The 14,250-nt window shown below is 37.4% G+C and overlaps 1 pseudogene; it reads left to right on the forward strand.

Annotated features, from left to right (window-relative positions):
* Positions 1 to 1,830: 1,830 nt before the first annotated feature.
* LOC118851111 lies at positions 1,831 to 11,498 on the forward strand (annotated as a pseudogene).
* The last annotated feature ends 2,752 nt before the right edge of the window (positions 11,499 to 14,250 follow it).

Raw genomic sequence — 14,250 nt, forward strand, 5'->3', positions numbered from 1 at the left:
AACTAAAGTACCAAGAACATGAATGAATATAGATATGTGGATTCACACTATACGTGTGTACACCCACATTTATAGATATATACATATTATGTACAGTTACATGCATTCATGCAATGCATATTTAAATATACAGCATGTATATACACATACATGGTGCACACTTATGCACGCAGGGCTATAGGTATTGTATAAATGCATAATCTACAAAATTAATGTTCATGAACTTTAGATTGGGATATATGCATGTGTGTATGTATTTGACAATGTGGCATAGTATTGACCTCAAAGTCAGGAAAACCTAGGTTCCAAACCTACCTTGACTATATGCAGACTGTGTGACCCTAAGTTAGTCATTTAACTTCTCAGGGCCACCAGACAATAGTCTAAAAATCTAAGTTTCTAAGAAGGCTCCCATTTGCATTGGTAGAGAATATTTCTGCCTGGGAACCTCCTAAAATAATGAAGTCACAGATCTACTAAAAACCAAACAAATAACATAAACATATGTATTCTAACATGAATGTATTCACACATACATAAATATGCTTTTCTTTGATTCTGGGCACTACACTTTAAAAAGTTATTGCTAAGTTGAACATACTTTGAACTATGTAGGATTTCAAAGAACCTCAACATAATGCCTATAGGTATTGAAGGCACTGGACCTGTTCAGTTTGGAGAAGGGCAGACTTCCAAAACTTTACAACACTAACTCTAAGTATTTAAAGGCTTGTCAAATGGAAGGGGGATTATTATACTTATTCTGTTGGCCCCAGAGGACCAAGCTAAGAACTATTTATGAAACTTATTCTAAACTTGCCTTGACACGGTCATTAATGAAACGTGTAACATTTGACTCTGAAGATCAGTTTTCTCACCTGAAAAATGGAGATAATAGTATTGTACAAGCTACTTCCTTTGGCTGCTATAAAGAATGACTTTTTCAACCATAAACCGCTAAATAAATGTGAAACATGATGATGCCTTTTTTTGAAATGACCTATATCTAGAGCAGCACCTTTGGCATGCCGTCATCATGCAGGCACACAGGGGTCACAGACACAATAGGCTTCATCTCTTGGCCTAGTTTTGGGTTGTAGAGTCTGGGCTGCATTTTGTGTAGCACTCAGCAAACAATGTTGGCACACAAAGTTAAATAGGGTGTTAGGTCAAACCTCAAATAGCTGGTATGCATACCAGAAGCTTATCTCAATTTATCCAACCTCTTTGCCCCACAAGTCAGAGGGGAAATCTTGATAGATCAGGTTTTCAAGGAGATTTTTATTTCCTGTACAACTTATCCTGAGTACAATATACTGTGAGAATGACATTTTGCACAGTATTCTGGTACATCTACATCTGAAAATAGAAAATGAATATCACAGAGAAGAATTTTACCCAAGCTGAAAGGTTGAATCACAGTTCATTGCCCAGGCTGAATAAAGGTCCCAGTGAGCCTGCTAATTTCATATTGGTACATTAAAAAAAATGTAGTAAAATTCCACCTGATAACCAGTACATTGTAGTGTACTGATATTTTCTCATATACAGTGTGAAAGAGAATGGGAAATGCATGGTAATCTCTTACTTAATGACCTAGGATTTTAAATAACTTCCTGTAATGACAATTTAGATTTGAATATCATTCCCACCCATTAATAGGCCATCCAGCTTACATCACAGGAAGCCTAAGTCACATATGGTGGGAGGAGATTGCTGAGAGGAAAAGGAAGTGTATCACAGGAAATGCAGAGAGAGAGCAGTAAGAGCTGAGGTAGAGAGCAGACATTATGGCTGTGCTATGAGTGTATCTGTAGGAAGGCCCTCACCATGCCAGAATATGAGTACGATGCATATGCTGATCGACTAGTAAAGATTGCTACTGAAAATATTGTCCCTACTCTGACACCAACTAGCAAAAGGGGTCCACCAAATGGCTGGTCATTTAGGGGTCCAGGACACACACAGGTGGGTACAAGATTGAAGTATTAATATCTCTCATTCAATGTTAAAACAAGTAGCAGAGGAATGTCATATATGTAGACTGAAAAAGGAATGAACTGTTCCTAGGATAATAACTGGAGAAATAGCAAGGGGAAAAATTCCAGCCCAAATTTAGCAGATAGATTATATTGGTCCACTACCCCAAGATAAAGGACGCAAATTTATATGTACTTGTGTTGACACCTATTCAGGTATACTAGTGGCTATTCCTTATAAGAATGCAACTCAGAAAAACACCTGTAAAACTCTAGATATCATATGTCTATCTTATGGAACCCCAATGCAGATTCAAAGTGACAATGGGTCACATTACAAAGGTGATAAAGTGAAGAGATATTGTGTATTGAACAATATAGAGTGGATATATCATATTCCATATGATCCACCAGCATCTGGGTTAATAGAAAGAATGAGTGAGTTATTGAAAGCACAGTTAAAGTTAAGTTCTAATAATTTGTATCAACATTGGAAAGAAAATTTGTTCACTGCTTTACATAATTTGAATAATAGACCATTAGGAGGAAATACACCTCTAGCTAAAATGATGACCCCAAATCTGCAAATTAGAAAACAGAAAAAAACATAAGATCTCAAATGTTGAACATTGGACTGTGAGAGAAGATGTCCCAACACCATATCCAGGAATACCTGGTTTGGCAGGATATGATTTACATTGATTAGAGAACTTTTGGTTGGATAGAAAAGAGATAAGAAAAATCTCTACTGGGATATGATGAGAATCCCTAAGAATAATTTTGGATGGATATTACTTAAATCAGGATTAGCAGCTCAAAAAGTACATATATTGGCTGGAGTGATAGATTCTAATTATGAAGGAGAAATTTTTGTGACACTCTAAAATTTGGGTAAAGAACCCATACAGTTTTGTAAAAATGATAGAATAGTTCAATTGATTATTATTCCTTGTGAAACAATACCACTTGTGAAAACTGACCCTCCTTCCAAGATAACTAGCAGAGGAAATGAAGGGTTTGGGTCTACTGATAGAATAAAATTGTGAGCTAAAGTATGGGTAAAACAGAAGCCAGAAGATATTCCAAAGTCTGCAGAAAATATAGCACGTGGGAAAGATAATACTATAACTGTTGTTTATCCAGGAGAAAATGACTATGAAACTATATCCTTCGATCATGTATTCTATCATGAATGAGGCTGTGATTATTTCTTTGTTTCTTTTTGGCTTTTGTCTGTTAAATATGTTTGTGAGATTTGTTTCCTGCAGGCTTAGTACCATCCACCTGCAGATGCCTGATCACTTAAGACAGATGTCTGATCACTTAAGAGAGATGTCACCCTCTAATATGTTCAGGTGTAACCTCTGGACTTGTCCACGACCGTGATGTGTCATCCCTGGACCTGGCGTCAAATGAGTTCTAGATGCCAGCTTGCTGAAGAAATGACTTCTCCAATAAGATGCTTTACCTCTTGGGGCAGGGACAGCTCTACATCCAATTTCAGCAGGAAGAAGCTATGGAAGATGAGACTTTCACCCCTTACCCCAAGATTTTGAGCCCCATTCATTCTAGGGGGGAAATGATGATGTTGTTTTATATGCTTATTTTGTGTATCTCTGTTATATTGTTGTAAAGTTCTGGTGACACCAGTTATCCCAAAACTCCTATTGATTGCCCCACTGACTTATGTAATGGATAAGAAAGATTTTTGTGGCTGAATGTAATTACAATTTAGATTTGAAGATCTTTCCCACCCATTACTAGGCCATATGACCTGCTTATATTCCAGGAAGCCTAGGTCACATGTGGTGGGAAGAGCTTGCTGAGAAGAAAAGAAAAGTATGTCACAGGAAATGGAGAGAGAGAGAGAGAGAAGTTAGAGCAGACATTGTGGCTGTGCTGTAAGTATATTTGTGTGAAGGCCCTAGCAAGGGGGTTGGAAGTTTATGGGATGGCAAGGCTCATTGCTGTGATATTGTTTTAAGTTCCTTGCTGTTATGATAAAGTAGGCTTACTGGTTTGGGGAGTTACTTGCTGCTCTGATTGATTGGACTTACTGGTTATGGGATTTGGTCCTCTGCCATCTGAATAAATGTTTTACTTTTTCTACCTTCAATATGGAGAGCGCCTCATATTTTGTGATACAGAACTACATAGGCATATTCACAATTATCATCTATATTGTGTTTATTGCCTTACTAATACACTTCCCCAAGGCCAAATTCAGAGGCCCCAACCATTGACAATGGGAACATCCAAGGCTTCATTAAGTGGATCTAGGGCAAGACATCACTTTTATGGTTCTATTACATTGTAAGCTCCTTGAGGACAGGAACTATTTTTTGTCTTTTTTTAATCTCAAACACTCACATAATATCTGGCACATAGTAGACACTTAAGAAATATTAATTGATTGACAGGCACAAATAATTTTTTCTCAACAGGGCAATAGTTTTCTATCGTACATATATCGTGTACCATTCTTTGTACCATTTTAAATACCCATTTTTGCTCTTGTTGTGGGAAAAAAATATGTCTTTCCCTTCACACTCTACTTCTCTGCTGGCAATACAAATAGTGTTATAGTCTGTGGCACCCTCTCTCCAAGAGCCAAAATAGGACCACTTTAATTGTCACTATAGATGATTCTTTTCTGCTCATAGATTCGGCATTCTATGGCAATTGGCCAATTCATTGCTACACAGTGGTAAGAAAATCCACCATTTGCCCCTTAGAATACAAGTCAGGAAAAGGATTTTTTCCATACATTGTTATAAGCTAAATTAGGGAGAACCATCATTTGCCACATTGAGAGCTCTAGCTCCATGGGGCAACTTAATTCCCCACCCCCAAAAACCATTCTTTTCAGGTACTTTTAGAATACATCAAACGGAGGGTCATGCTGTGTTCTCAACTCCTCAATCACCGGCCCTGTGTACAATTTGCTTTGTTTCAAAAGTGAGAAAAGGGATTTTTCTAATCTGAGTGTCTGTCACTGAGGCCTTTGATATCTGAGACAGGGTATACCCTGTCTTTTGCTGTTCTTTGCATAGGAATTGAGATAAAGAAAGGTAAAACATACAGGTTACATGTGACTGTCCATGTAACATTGAAATAAAGGTTTATCCTTTACTCATATCAAGATTGGGAAAAGAAAGCATTCCTTTTTCTCTCACCACCACATAGGCAGAACCCATTGATGCACTTATAGTTATGACCAGACAATAGATTTAACATCATTTGGTTTAATAAAGGAGTCACAAAACCTGTCTTGGAGGTGGGCATTCCAAGGAAATGAAAAGTGAAGTGATTAGGAACAAATCACTAAATCAAAGGGTCAGTTTCTTGAAGTGAAACCAAGATCTCAGTCCTCTGATTGAGACAATGGACAGCAGTAGCCGCAAATTACTAAGCACTCTGCCCTGTAAATTGTACCCCATTGCCCTCCACCTACATTTGAATCAGAATTCTACTTTAATATGAGTTTTACTGGCGTTGCAACCTTTTGTATATTTCCCTTGAGTGATTTTTGGAGCTGACAAATGCCTAATGTTATGATTTTACTCATTTAATATATTTGTGTAGGTCTAACACACCTTTCCACAGTTAAAGAGATAAGGGAACTAGAGAAGCTGACACACAGTCTTAGAATGATCTTTATCTCTCCTGTGGTAATATAATTCTGCTGGGTGATCAAGATTCTGGGAACCTTACCTCAAACCCACATATCAACAAGATACAGGATCTTGAATAACAAATTAGGGGAATGGGAATAAAAAGCAGAGAAAGTGTTCTCTTCAATAATAGAAGTACATACCCATATGGAGCCTTGCCCTCTATGAGCACACAGATCCCTATTGGCTGAGGCCTATTTAATTTAGTGAGAAGTTTTTAATTCATTGACTATCACCCTCAGGGAGCAAGGTTATTTCAGGTAGAGGGTTGATCATCTTCCTTTTATTCACCAGACTGCATCTTTTTCCGTATATCTCTCCTGACCTCAGAATATGGTGTTATGCATTCAAGGAAGCAGCCAGTTCCTGGGCCTTCCTATTCTTGTGACCTCCCTTCAGCTGTCACCTCAGAGATTTGAGCCGATGACCTCTCTGCTCAGCATTTCTCTTTATCATCAGGCATTCTTAACTTGGGGTATCTAAACTTCTCCCAAAAACATGTTGGATAATTGTATTTCAATATAATTGTTTTACTTTGTAACCTTATATTTTTCATTTTATGCATTTCAAAACTATTTTGAAATGAGGTCCACAGACTTCTTCACTCACACTGGGTTCCAGGAGACACAAAAGAAAAAGAAAGAAAGAAATTAAAAACTCTTGTTCTACTTCAAGAGAAATAAAATTCTACTCTTATTATTCTACTCTGTTTTCCAAGTTATGTTATCTTAGGCTTGTAGAAACAGAAAAAGGGGGTTATATGTATACATGCCATGATTTTCACTAGGATGAAGGGAAGGAAGGAAATAACCAAGGAATCATTTCTCCAATTGCATTGACCACTTAAACCTAATCTAAGCATATCAAAATGCCCTCTAATGGGACATGTGTAGACCTCTTTAGTTATTAGCCTGTCAAGATATAATTAATGTGTCTGCATCTCTCTACTAACCTTCTTAGTTGTTCATTTAAATTGTTGGGGAGGGGGAATAAATTGATAGGTCTGTGGAACAATGAAATGGCTAAGGTGCAATTCAAAACAAGAAGACTTTTTGATTTCCCCCAATGGATCCTACTCCACAAATCTTGTGTGTATATTTCTTGCTGTTATCTAACATTACATTATCAAATAACATCCACACATACATGTCCTCCTCTGGAAGTAATTTACATATCATAAACATTTGGGGGCATAATAGCAGTAAACTAAAATAAATCATTTAACAGGGACAAATATCTAAAAAAAAAAACAAAGAAAATAATCTCTATTACTGCAGATCACCCCTCCAAATTCTCATGCTCTATAGACTGAACTTCTAATAAGAAAAGATTTTCCCCCTGTAATTTTCTTTCTTCCTGAGGTACAGAAATTCTGAAAGATACATGAAAAGAATGCTCTAAAGGAACCATATAGGTATGAGGCAGACAGGAACTCTTAAATAATAACTTTATGATCCTAGATGCTAGGAACATACATTACAATTTAGAGAAGGGGATTAAGGTAAAGTGTCTGATCTAAAGGACAAGCCCACTGATTTTCATGATATTCTAAGCTTCTTAGACACAGTGGAAAAAATTCTTTTCCAGCTGTCCATTCCTAAAAGGTAATGTAAACAGCATGTTGATTTTTTTCTGTCAGGTCTGATGGTAGAGAAAGATTTCCTCCCAGGAATAGTTTGTTTGTTTGTTTTTGTAATAAATTGGAGGGTTTTATGGACAAATGCCAGCCACTGGATGGGGAACACTGCCCTGTCAAATGAGAAGCAGCACAGTTTATTGAAATAAACACTGGACATGGAATCAGAAAACTTGGGTTCGAGTCACAACTCTGGTACTTATTACATTTTTGATTGTCAGTAATTCTTTGAGTGTTAGTTTCTTCATTTGTAAAGTATATATAATAATACTTTGGTTGTCTATCTCACACTCCAATTATGTAGGGAGTGCTATATAAATGTCGGAAGTAGCTAGATGTGTGGCTTGGCACTTGGCCCAGAGTGAAGAAGGTCCAAGTTCAAATCCAGCTTCATATACTTACTAGCTATGTGACTCTCGGCAAGTAATTTAACCTCATTTGCCTTAATCCACTAGCAAATTATTCCAATGTCTTTGCCAAGAAAACCCCATGCCAGGTTAGGAAGAGTGGGACACAACTGAACGACAGTATAAATGTAAGCTGTTTAAAAACAAGAACATTTTTTTTCCTCTTAGAAACAAGACTGCTGCTATCATGGTATAGATACTTATAACAGTGACAGAATCAGGGCTACTGAAGGCTGAAGGACATTGAGTTGTAATTGTACCCTTGGGGAAAAATACCTTGAGAAGGAAGGTAAACATAAGTGAACCAGAGTAAGTTCACACACAAACCCAGAGGTATAAGGAAAATGGGTCAGAGGATATTACATATGGGTGTGAGGGGGTATGGGTGTGTGTGTATACACACACACATATATACATATATATATATGTATATATATATGTATATATACATATGTACATATATATACATATATATATATATCTATATATATCCATCCCTCTATGTATTTATCTATCAATCTACGACTATTTGCCTGAAATACCCAATAAATAGTTCACAAATACTGTGAATCACTTCTTGCCTAAGGCAGACTTTATTACCAGGATTCCCATCCAACTTCTTTTCAATAACTGCAAATTCAAATCCACTTTTCATATTCATGACTTGATTGGGACTGGGGTGGGAGGGAAGGGACGCACAGTTGGAAACAATGCCATGGCCATTTAAGAAGCCTTGCCTCACTTTAGACAAGGAGGTTTCCATTGGAGTGGAAATAAACCTGAAACAGGTGGCTTAAGTTTCCCTTCAAAACAAATTTAAATTCTAAGGGGCAACTTGCTGGTGGCAAAATGCCTTTTGGGTTTGGCCACACTGAAGCAATTGGATTAAGATGTTTGTGAAACCCCATGGGCACCTGGAACACACTGTTACAAACCACTTAAGTGATAGCACCCAGAAAGGGATGCTCTCTGGCTGAGCCACACACTAAATTGTGACAAACAGAAGGTCAAGAGGTTGTATACATAAGCAAATGTCTGCCTCTCTCCTGATCATGGTCCACAAGAATTTTCAGGATGTAATGTACTGCCTTGGAATCAGGAAGACCTAAGAAAGGATCAAAGTGTACATGCTTGTGACAAAATTGTTAATATAATTAACATTATGACAGAGTTAGTACCATTAATATGGACTGCCTAAACCTCTTAGTCATCATGACAATGTCAAAATTCCAGTAAAGTCCTTATATTCCATCTTTCCTTGTCCAGATTGCCAAAGACCACTAGGGTCTAATGACCAGGCCTTGCTGCCTCATACTACCTCCTCCCCCTCTTCTCCTAAAACTAAAAACCTTTTCATGGGTCTCTTTGGTTGGAAAATCCACTGGAACACCCCCCAGGGGGGCAGGTTTGCCATCCTGTTAACTCAATTAAAGACACTTTATTCCTCAACTCATAGCTATAATTTATTTCAGAATTTGACACTTGTATTATATATGATCTCTAGTACTCCAAGAAGGGAGAACACCACTCCCCAGCTCTACAATCTCCCTGATGCTTGAAATTTCTCTACTGTTGATCCATTACTTTATTGTTGTCCCTTGTTAAGAAGAAAATAGTCTTGGGAGAAATAAAACATGAAGGCACACTAACCACTTATACTTCAATGATATTGAATTTATTCTATAGTGTCTTTAGGCTGGTTTCAATGATGACAAGAGAAGGCTGGAAAGATCATGAGCTCCCTGGATACTGCAAATGGATTGTTATATAGAGCATAAGAAAGAGCTTGCTATGGCAGCTAGATGGATAGAGCACTGGCCCTGGAGTCAGGAGGACCTAAGTTCAAATCAGACAATTGACAGTTACTGGCTGTGTGACCCTGGGCAAGTCACTTAACCCCAATTGCAATGCAGCAACAATAACAAAAGGTTGTTGAATGCTTCTTGTTCCCTCTTTTCCCTTTGCAAAGCCTTGCTAGAAACATCTGCTTTAGAACAAGACTTCTTCCCAGTCCCTCAGGCTTACAAACTAGGAATTGTCCTAGATTCCTCACTTTCTCTTACTCCCAATATCCAAGTTGTTACCTAGGCCTTTTGATTTTACCATTGTAGCATCTCTTGAATATTGCCCCACCCCCCTTCTCTTCTCTGACACTGGCCACACTCTGGTACAGTCCCTCATCACCTCATCCCTAGACTATTGCAATAACCTGCCTGCCTCGAGTCTCTCCCCATTCTAATCCATCCTGCATTCAGCCACTAAAGTGATTTTCCTAAATTGCTGATCTGATCATATCACCCCAACCCCATCATTCCGTTAACTCCAATGGCTTCCTATTGCCTCCAAGAGCAAATACAAAATTCTCTCTTTGACATTCAAAGCCCTTCATAACTTAGCCCCCTCCTACCTTTCCAGTCTTCTTATACTTTACTCCCCAACATATAGCCATAGATCCATTGACGTTGGCCTCCTGATTGTTACACTAACACTCCATTCCTCAACTCTAGACCTTTTCTTTGGAAATCCCCCATGCCCCTAACACTCTCCATCCTTCTCTCTGAGGCCAACATCTTTAACTAAAATCCACCTTTCCCAGGAAGCCTTCCCTAACCCTTTTAATTCCAGTGCTTTCACTCTTTTAATTATTTCCCATTTACCTAGTATATCTCTTGTTTTGTAGACATTTATTTGCATGTAGTGGCCCCCATTAGATTATACATTCCTCGAAGGCAGGGACTCCCTTTTGCATCTTTTTTTACCTCTGGTGCTTAGCACAGTACTTTATTAAGTAGGCACTTAACAAATGTGTATGGAATTGAATTAAAAATGCAGTAAACAGGCAGCAAGGACAGATCTAAAGAGTTCAAGCTGAACCAGCCTCCTGAAGAAGGTGAAGTTCTACCCCAACACATTCCAGTTCCTGTTGGTATCTTCCTGGGACACTTTGGTTTCACTCTAGAAAGTCTCTGGCAATATCATGTACCTTAAATACTGATCTGCTGACCTTGTACTTGACTGTGCTTTCTATAATCAAACACATGCTTGGAGAGGGGTGTTGGATCATAATTTGAAAATACATGATTTGAATACTGATCAAGAAAACCTTGTCAGAACCCATCATGTACCTATTGGATGTGTTGAATATCGTCCAGAGTGAATGTTACGGTTACTGGAAATTGAGATCAAACAGTTAAATTGTGGGATCCCAGAAGTCCATGTAATACGGAAATGTTTTCTCAGCCAGAAAAGGTTTACATGCTTTCTGTGTCTGGAGACAAAGTATTTATGGGGACAGATGGTTGGACACTGTTGTTATAGGACTTGAGGCATATGGGCTATGTGCATCAAAGAAGAAAGTCTAGTCTGAAATACCAATTTCTTTGCATATGAGCATTTCCAAAGAAGCATGGTTGTGTGTTAAGCTCTGTTGAAGGCCAAGTGACAGTTGAATATTTGGACCCAAGGCCTGAGGTATAGAAGAAGAAATATGCATTGAAATGTCACACACTAAAAGAAAATAACATTGAGCAAATTTATCCTGTCAGTGTCATTTCCTTCCACAACATTCACAACACATTTTCTACAGGTGGATCTAAGAGATTTGTTAATATTTGGTTTCCATTCAACAAGAGACAATTATACCAATTCCACTAGCAGAGCATCACTTGCCTTCAGTAATGATGGGACCCCACTTCCAATAACATCATCATATATGTATGAAATGGATGACATTGAACATCCTGAAGATGGTATCTTCATTCAGCAAGTGACAGATATAGTAACAAAACCCAAGTCTATCTAATCTAGTCATCTTGTGGAAGTGTGACTTCCCTGTGGAAAGTTTGTATGTACTTCTTATAAAACATACTTGTCCTTAAGGGATAATTTACAACAAATATGGATGAACTAAGAAATGCAGTAAACATAACCTTGGGTCAGACCTACTGTGAAGTATCTTAATTCAGTTGGTGATTGAAAAACATAAAATGGTAAGGTCAGGGGAGTTCTTTACTAACTAAGCTTCTATCCATCAATCAACAAATATTTATCAAGTGCAATGACTTGGCTGAGTCCTTTATGTTCCACACAACCTTTATACTATGCCAGGAATGGTTAGAACAAAAAGAGAAAAAAGTATGAGAAGAAGAAAGAGACAGAGACAGGTGGAGACAAAGAGAAGGAGAAGTAGGAGGAGGAGGGGAAGGGTAGTGGGGAGGTGGAGAAAGAAAAGAATGAAGGAAGGAAGGAAAGAATGAAGGATGGAAGGAAGGAAGAAAGAAAGAAAGAAAGAAAGAAAGAAAGAAAGAAAGAAAGAAGGAAAGAAAGAAAGAAAGAAAAAGGACGAGGGGAGGGAGGAAGGAAGGAAGGAAGAAAGAAAGGAAGGAAGGAAGAAAGGAAGAAAGAGAAAGGAGAAGAGAAGTTAATTAAAAATTAATCAACACATCAACCAAGTCTGACACTTTATTAGATATTCAATATCCTTAGTGTTCCTTGAAAGAAGCAAAGAAAGTACAATTTCTTTTTGCTTCTTTGGGGCTAGCTTGGCCAGCATTCAATTTGTTTCTTAATATTTTCTTTCTATTTAAATTACTTTATTCATTATGCATATTCTTTTCTGGATTATGCTAACTTCATTCTGTATCAATTCATGCAGTGTTCCTGTACTTTAATTGAGATTCTGGTTAATATTTTTTCAACGAATCCTTGAAAAAATTCATTTTCCTATAGCAAATAAAAATAAAATCTCCTCCTCCTGACTACCCATTTTTTCAAGGCAGAGTTGAATTCTTATTGGCCTATGAAATTTTTACCAATCATTCCAAACTAAATGGGATCTCTTTGTGAAGTGATAACGCATGCTAACTGTGCCAGTAGTTTCAAATAAGCATCTAATGTATGTATTTTTGTAATTTTATCCAGTATTCCTCAAATTACAGTCTTAGTTGAATGTTCATGTACATAGATTTTTGTCTCCGCTATAGGTCACTGAAGATAGAAGATAGCCTCTCTATTTCCCACAGCACCTAGCATAGTATCAAATGTGTGGTAGGTGATCAATTAATTAACAAAAAGTCTTGTTTGGATATATTAAGTTTTGATAGCCGACTGAAGAGACCCTTTAGATAAATACAGAGTAGAAGACTGAAGAGAGAGCAGGAGTTCACAAATTAAGAAGGAGATTCAGATATTATTTTGAGAAACTTGTAAATTAAAATCACATGAACATTTCATTTCAATGAGGGAATGAGTTTGAAAAGGAAAGGGATAAATGAATTGATTGGGTATATTCATGTTGTTGGGAAAGAGAAAGTCACATCTTATTTTCAGGGAAGTTTGTTCCTGTGGCATAGCTCTTTTCAGAGAATGAAGAGTAAAGCACCCAATTCCAATTCCTCACAATTAAAATCATTCACTTCAGAGATACACTAACTTGTTTAGAGTCCTTCAGGTACCAATTTACTAAATGTGATGTAAAAACTTGAAAGAAATGGTACCCATCATTCTGAGGTTCATTGCAGGTACTTGGTAGTATAGCTGGGCTAGATCTCTTGGCTCATATTTAGGAAAATATGAATTTAAATTCAATCTCTGACCCTGATCGGCTGCGTGAACCTCCACAATTCACTTAACCTCTGTGTACCTCAGTTTCCTTATCTGTGAAATGGACAATAGCATCTACCTCACAGTATAATTGTGAGGATCAGATTAAAATGTATGTAAAGTACTGTTCTAACCTTAAAATATTTTATTAGTAATAGCTATTATTATTAAATACATACATTTTTAATAAATTAGTTATTACTAATATGAACTAAATTACTGGAAACATCACAATAAATGATAATTCAATTTGTCTCCCAACGCCTGCTAACATAAATCTGCCCTTGATTAATGTACCTTATACATGTGCTGATTGAAAGTAAGGGCTCAAAAAGGGAAAGACACACTTAGAAATTAAACTGCTCATTATGAAAATAACATCTGAGAATGGCATTTGTACCACAGCTTAATACTGATAAATTGTCAGGGCTGGAAGACAGACAGGGAACCATCCAGCTAGGATGAGAGGTAGGCTTGCACTGCTCAATTTTGGAGTTCAAATTCTACCTCAGATGCTGTTTCCATCAACCTGGAAAAGTTTCTATTTATTTATCTGGAAAACGAGTGAGGTACAATATATGGCATTTCCTGATAGCTGTTAAAAATGCAAGAAATTATGGTAATTCATAATTCAAATATGGGCAACTAGGTAGCAGCGTGAACAGAGTGCTGGGCTTGGAGTCAGGAAGACTCATCTTCCTGAGTTCAAATCTGGCTTCAGATGCTTGCTATCTGTGTGACCCTACACAAGTCATTTAACCCTGTTTGCCTCAGTTTCCTCATTTGTAAAATGATCCAGAGAAGGAAACAGCAAACCACTGTAGTATCTTTTCCAAGAAAACTCCAAATGGGGTCACAAAGAGATGGTCATGATGGAACAACAATAGCAGGCAATTTTATAAATTTTACAAATAAGCAAATTGACAGCCAGAAAGATTAAGTCACTTGTCCAA

This window comes from Trichosurus vulpecula, chromosome 5, assembly GCF_011100635.1.
Source record: "Trichosurus vulpecula isolate mTriVul1 chromosome 5, mTriVul1.pri, whole genome shotgun sequence".
Taxonomy (NCBI): domain Eukaryota; kingdom Metazoa; phylum Chordata; class Mammalia; order Diprotodontia; family Phalangeridae; genus Trichosurus; species Trichosurus vulpecula.